Source organism: Anneissia japonica, unplaced genomic scaffold, assembly GCF_011630105.1.
Source record: "Anneissia japonica isolate Jap-2015-1 unplaced genomic scaffold, ASM1163010v1 scaffold288144_len532060_cov191, whole genome shotgun sequence".
Lineage (NCBI taxonomy): Eukaryota > Metazoa > Echinodermata > Crinoidea > Comatulida > Comatulidae > Anneissia > Anneissia japonica.
Genome location: NW_022734328.1, coordinates 359,295 through 365,830, shown reverse-complemented (window position 1 = coordinate 365,830; position 6,536 = coordinate 359,295).

Here is a 6,536-nt window from a genome sequence, read left to right as displayed (position 1 = left end):
CAGCTTATATACATTACGTGATTCACACATTTTGTTTTGTTTTGTTTTGGTTTTTTTTTTCAATGGGATCTAAAACACTTTACTGATTGTCCTTCAAATCAGGAAAAATTTCTAAGGTGAAAATGATGTTGCGTTAAACATCATTGTTAGGCCAAGGAATTATCGATACTTAGTTCTTCGTCCATCGAGGTATAATTCGGTTATGAGATGGGGGTCGCAGACCAATAGGGTACTGTAGTTATTAGCTGTAAAACAGATATACAAAGTTTTAAATACTTCGAAATTAATTTAAAAATACTATAGGCCTAAACACTTTTATTTGAGAGATTATATCTGTAAACAAATTAATTAATATACATTGAACATTAAAGTAAGTCTTATACTCGAAGTAGACATTTACAATGGTGTTAATTTTCAGAGGTTTGAAGCTTAAAAAAATAGATACCTCATCAAACAGTAGGCCCATACAGTATTTTACAATGAATTTTGACGATGTTGTAAGTTGGAACTCCTCAAGGTCATCTGCACTTGTTTTTATGTTTCTGTAAATTTTACCAAAATATAGATAACAATGCTAATGATAATAATACACAGAATAAAGTAGGGTCTAATTAATCCACAATTCAACTCGATTTATCAGTATAAGAATTTTGCATATATAGTAGTACAGTATTGTTTATTTCATTATTGAAGAGGGCGCCCTATTTGAAGAACTTTTTGCATACCTAACCAATGGTAAACAATCACCTGTATTAGATATTGTGTCGATGTTTTGTTGCTAACATTGTTTGACCAAGTTTGACCAGCGGTCAATCAGGGTAAGCTAGGCCAGGTTAGTACTCTGTTGTACCGTACTTTAATCGTGGTGTAATGTGTACTGTAACCCCCAAAAACACCATAAAAGGTAATGGCCGACTAATGTAATACAAAGTACGAATAGGCCTAGGCCTATAGATAATATGATGATTGGTAATCTCATGGAGGAAGCCCCATGGTACAGTAGGCTTATCACTGATGGTTTCTGATCAGAAGGTGGTGGGGGGGGGGGGCGCGATCTCCACCCACGTCGTCTGAAGTCACGACGAGCTCGTCGGAAATTTGCTATCCGAATGTTATGAGCCCCCCAGGGATTCTATTCCAATAGCCTGACTGAAATTGTAGTCAGGCCCTTGGTGGTTCGGATCAGCCTGTTGACGTTATGATATTGCACCCCCTGTCAGCAATTTTCTGGAGCCACTGGCTGCCTGGATTGTGAGTTTATAGCCAATTGTTGTTGAATGGTCACACAGAGGTGGCGCCAGGATTTGCCAGACGGGGTGTCCAAGGTCCCCGACAGGGAAGGGTCCAATTGTCCCCTGACGAAAAAAAGTGAGCGTGATCGGGCGTCGCTCAAAATCTCTTGAAATTGGTCCAGTGGGCAAAGCCCCAGAAAAATATGACAATTTAGAGTTCCGGCTTATTTAATCGATTTTGGAGTACCTAATTTGTAGAAAATACATATTTTTTTTATCCCTGACGATTTATGGTTTAGTCCTGCCCCCCCCCCCACTAGCTTGCCACCCCTGTGGGCACAAAGCACGTCCTTTTCCACCAACTGAATCCATTACTAGAACTGGAAATGACCGTTTCCGGATTTATCCCGTGTTAGACTCCACAAAAACTTGCCAGAACACAACCTGTGAAGCCTGGAGCAAGGACAGATTTTGTTATGGCAGGAGTGGCGCCTGCAGCTTACACCCGACAAGTGGTCCATCATTCCCGACAGAGGCGGAGTCCACACCTACCTCAGCCCACCGTGTTGCATTTCCCCAGACAGATTTTACTGTGGCTCTCCAACGGCTGGGCCCAGATCCAGCTGGGCCACCTGTTGGCACCAGACCCAGCTGGGCCACCTGCTGGCACCAACCCTGATGTTTATAAAAATGCAATGAAGATCAAATGTACTGTTTTGTATAGTAAACTGAAATTTGATTGAATCTGGTTGTGAAGTTCATTTTTATTCGGTATATCCAGAATAAAACATATGAAAAATGACAAGCTATAAAACAATGTTAAAAGTTGGACAAATGACATTCTAAATATTCTGAATGAACTAAGGAATAATCCGAAATAAATTAAAAATGAACTTAATTCCATGGAGGTCGTAATTTATTCTGCTTATAATAGTTGCTGTTACCAGCTATGCAATAATCAGCAAATCGAAGAATGGCAACCATTATTATAATATTTTGGCCCAAATCATTAACAAAAAGAAATGACCAGATGATGAATCCTTATGTTGTTCTGGTTAAAGTTTCCTCCAATTAGATTTTTTTTTTATAATTCTTAGTGTACTATTGATAAGAAAGAGGAAGTCCAACTCAGTCTTTTCCTTTGGATGCTGTATTGGTCAAGTTTTGTGGGAAACTTAACACCCTGCTGCTCATCAACTGCTGCATTCAAACAAAGTTCTATCTTCCGAAATTCATCTAGTACTTTACAAGAAACTCAAATTTGTCCTACAAATACAAAATTATTACTAAAGTACCATTAAAAATTGATGTTTAGAATTGATCATTTTGTGAAAAAAGTTTTTATAAATTTATCAAAAAGATATAAGTAAAGTTCATTGTACTTTTATACAAACATAATATGAAAAATTACATTTTGAAAATAATACCTGATCAATATAGCAGCAGAAACAATGTACTGGTGTAACAATAACCTGTTATGAAAATCATATCTTTTAATGGGCATGAACCTGGGAAAGGCCGATTAGTTCTAACTATATCCCAAATATTTCATTTTCACCTGAGCTTCACTTCACAGTAGTTAGGCAACCTGTGTAGAAGTTAGGTATGTTATTGACACCCATCCAGAATAGTGGTCACCTTGAAACCAGCAATTCATACTTGTCAAAGTATTATGATCACCATCAACATGCAAAGAACATTGTAGTAAGGAAACAAACCTACAAGTCAATCTAGTCCCAGTAGACAGACTTGATGGCTTTACAATGTGCTAGGAACAAGTTATCTGACCTCCAACGTCTTCAGTACTGACAGCGGAAGACAGGGCATCAGCCTACCTGCTGCCACCCTGTCTCAACCTGATCCCCCTCAGGTCATTCTCTCCCATAAACTGTAATTAGGAAATAAATGTTTTCTCAGAGCTAAAATGAAGATCTAAGGGACTTGCTAATTTCTATCACCACTTCCATCAGTTTTTATAGCAGCTGTGGCCAAGAAAACTTCCAAGCACTTCCAACAGATGTGGGATTAGGACTATAGTAAAGGCAGCCCATCATCACTATTGTAATACTTTCCATTACTACACCTTGTATCACCAATAAAACACAAGTTTTCACCTCATTTCGGTTATGGTGGTTTTAAGATGTAACAATAAAATCTCACACCTCCGAATAATAACCAGCCTGTTGATAGAATTAATTGCTGTACTATATTGACAGAGCTCATTCCATCTGCCACGATGGATTGGTTTACACCTTCATATAAAGAAACAAAAGGAAGTGTTAACCTCCAATTAAGAAACAAATCTCAGGGAAACAAAACATGCTTTGCTTACTTGCGTACAAAGAAAGAGACCTTTAAATATCAATTAAGGAACTGGGTCATTAAAATATCACTAATTATCCCACGAACTCTTCTCAGACCATAGAGTTCCTCCATGCTCAGATAAGCAATAATATTGCCTTCATATAAAGATACCTATAACTTTATTGTCATCACACAAACAAATTTTAGATTAGCCCAACAAGGCCTTATACTGTATAAATAATGCACTTTCAATTGTAATCCCATTCCACCGGGTCTAGCAAGGACTTTCAAATGTTATGTACAAGTACAGTACAAGTTCCAGCCACAACCCGGCAATGCGGGGCATCATTTCAACATACTTCCCCTGAATAACCCTGAATGAGTCCTGCCTATTGTGCAGTAAAAATACCCAAAGCCCCAGCCCTTTCCAGTCTCAGGTACATCACGGCATTATCGGGGACACAAATATCTGTGCGTCCCCAGCTCAGTCCTGGATAATGCACTGCTACTGCGTGGGTCTATGGTGGGAGAGGTGGTGTGTATATAATTGACCAGTGCATAAGTTATTTATATATTTTATAGCAAACTACAAAAAAATTAGTAAATAAAAAGTTCTCTTTATATTTTCTCTTACAATAAGTTTGTTGCTTTCGTATTCTAAGTTGAACTAAAATTGACCTCAAATGGTATTGTTCTAAAATCATAGTTCAGCCAACCCATGTTTACATGCTTAATTGATTTCTATGAATTGCATATCACTGTTCTTATACCCAAAAATTAAATTGACATACATAGTCATAACCCTTTTGCTAATGTTTATATGCTATTAATTCTATTGCTTACGGTAATTATATCATATTCAGCAAGAAATTGTATAGATAGGCCAAAAGAATGGATTCAATGTGAGTGTACTGTAATTTTATTAGGTAGTTCATCAAGCAAGACTAATTTTTGTATTCAGCGTTCTAAAATTATTGTATTCAGCGTTCTGCAGTCTGATATGTGAGCATGAGGCGTCGATTTAAGGGGCCTCCGGGTTTAAAATTTCTATTATATAGAACATGTAGTTTGCACCGTGCTGATAGGTTTTTCACAGGTGTTTGGAGTGTGGCAGTGCTGAATGAGCACTGCAAACTGTGTCCCTAAAATACAAGTGGAAGTAACATTACTCAAATTACAGGAAAATGCCTAAAATAGGATACCCTAGGATGGTGTACGGTAAGAATGGCCCTGGAAAAAATGGCCCATGAAAAAATCTCCCCGGAAAAAATTGCCCCGGTAAAAATGGCCCCAGTAAAAATGACCCCAAATGACAAGTAGGAAAAAATGGCCCCAATGAAAAAATTCAATAGAAATGATTTTTTTTTTTTAAATCTTCAAATATTTAAATACTGTAATAAGCAAGAATTGAATCAATAACAAATACAGTTACACAACAGATGCAAATAATGTACTGAGAGATTATCAGAAAACAATGGCCATTGAACATTTTTTGATAGTTGAAATAAGTTTTAAAAACTTTAGTCCACTAACAAAGTAGAGGAATGACGTACATACAGTACTTCATCTACCAAAATATGCAACTCATAGATAACCACAAAATTCACTTTTGTTATTAATATAAGTATCAAACGAAATAACTTTACATGTTATGAACAGTGCAAATAAACAGTAGTTAAAGCATGTGGATCAATTGTGTGTTTGAATGACAAGTAAATTTAAGTTCCTAAAACTATACTAAATAATGTAATTAAAATGGCGTGTAATTGTGAGGGTAAAGTAATTATGGTAGGATCAAATGGTATTGCTAAATCCCCAAAACACATTGTAGAAAACCAAACAATTCAATTGTGATTGACTTTGGTATATCAATAAGAAAATTAAATATTTATAAGAACCTATTTTTTGGTTAAAATGTTGATTTTTTTTTTTTGGTGACAAAATACTTGCAAATACACCACAATCCTCCAAACACACTGCGAACCCCATCCAAACCCTTTTACAATTGTAGAACTCTCTTTTTCTAAGAAAAAAAAAATAATAATAATTTGATGTTCATATAAACTCATTGTTTGTGGGGTTTACCAATACCCGGATTGAATTTCAGGAAAATTGTGATTCCACTTCCTTGAAATTGGCCACAAATAAATTATTTTATTATTAATAAATGCATGATTTATGTTGATTTATTGATTATGTTGTTGATAGGATAGGCCCTATGGCATGCTTATAATTTGTATCTGGCTAATATTACTGTAAAACCATCAATTGAGATTTGTAATATAAGCCAAATGGTATAACCAAAAACTATTAATGCAATTCGCCATGCAGACCTTCAAGACTTATCCTAGTAAGGAGGGACTAATAATCTGTACTGAGATATCAGAACAGTGTTTAGTTAGGTCCAGCCTAATGCACAAACTTAAAGGGGATGTGTTTTGTTGGGTAGGGTAGGGGCCTATCTATGTTGTTGCCACAATTAGTACAATACAGCAACGCAATGCAACTTTGGACCAGACCTAGGCTACCTCTTAGGCTCAGTTTGCACAGCAGTAGGTTTACTACAGATCTCAAGAAATAACCATCATCTCAGTGGCGACTCTGTGGAGAAATTTCAAACCCGGAGTTCCCATTTTAATATATGACTGTTTTTTAAGGTCCTAAATGTTATGGGTATTAAATATCTTTCCACACACCCCATCACAAGGCTGTTGCTTCTAAAATATAAAATGAAGTTTTTATGAAAAAAAAGTACAAAAACAACAAATTAAGCTATTCACATCCAGTAAAGTATTAATGTTTAAAAAGGTTACAGGGGCGGATCCAGGATTTAAAAGAGGGGGTTCAAAATGTTTCCCAAAAATCCCAAAATGGAAGGGGGTTCCGGGGGTCCTTCCCTGGGAAAATATTTTGATTCCTAAATGGCCGGAAATGAGCTTTCCCGACTTCTGAGGAGTCTTTTAATTACCTTTAAGTTCTTCAAAATTCAAGGTTTTCCCC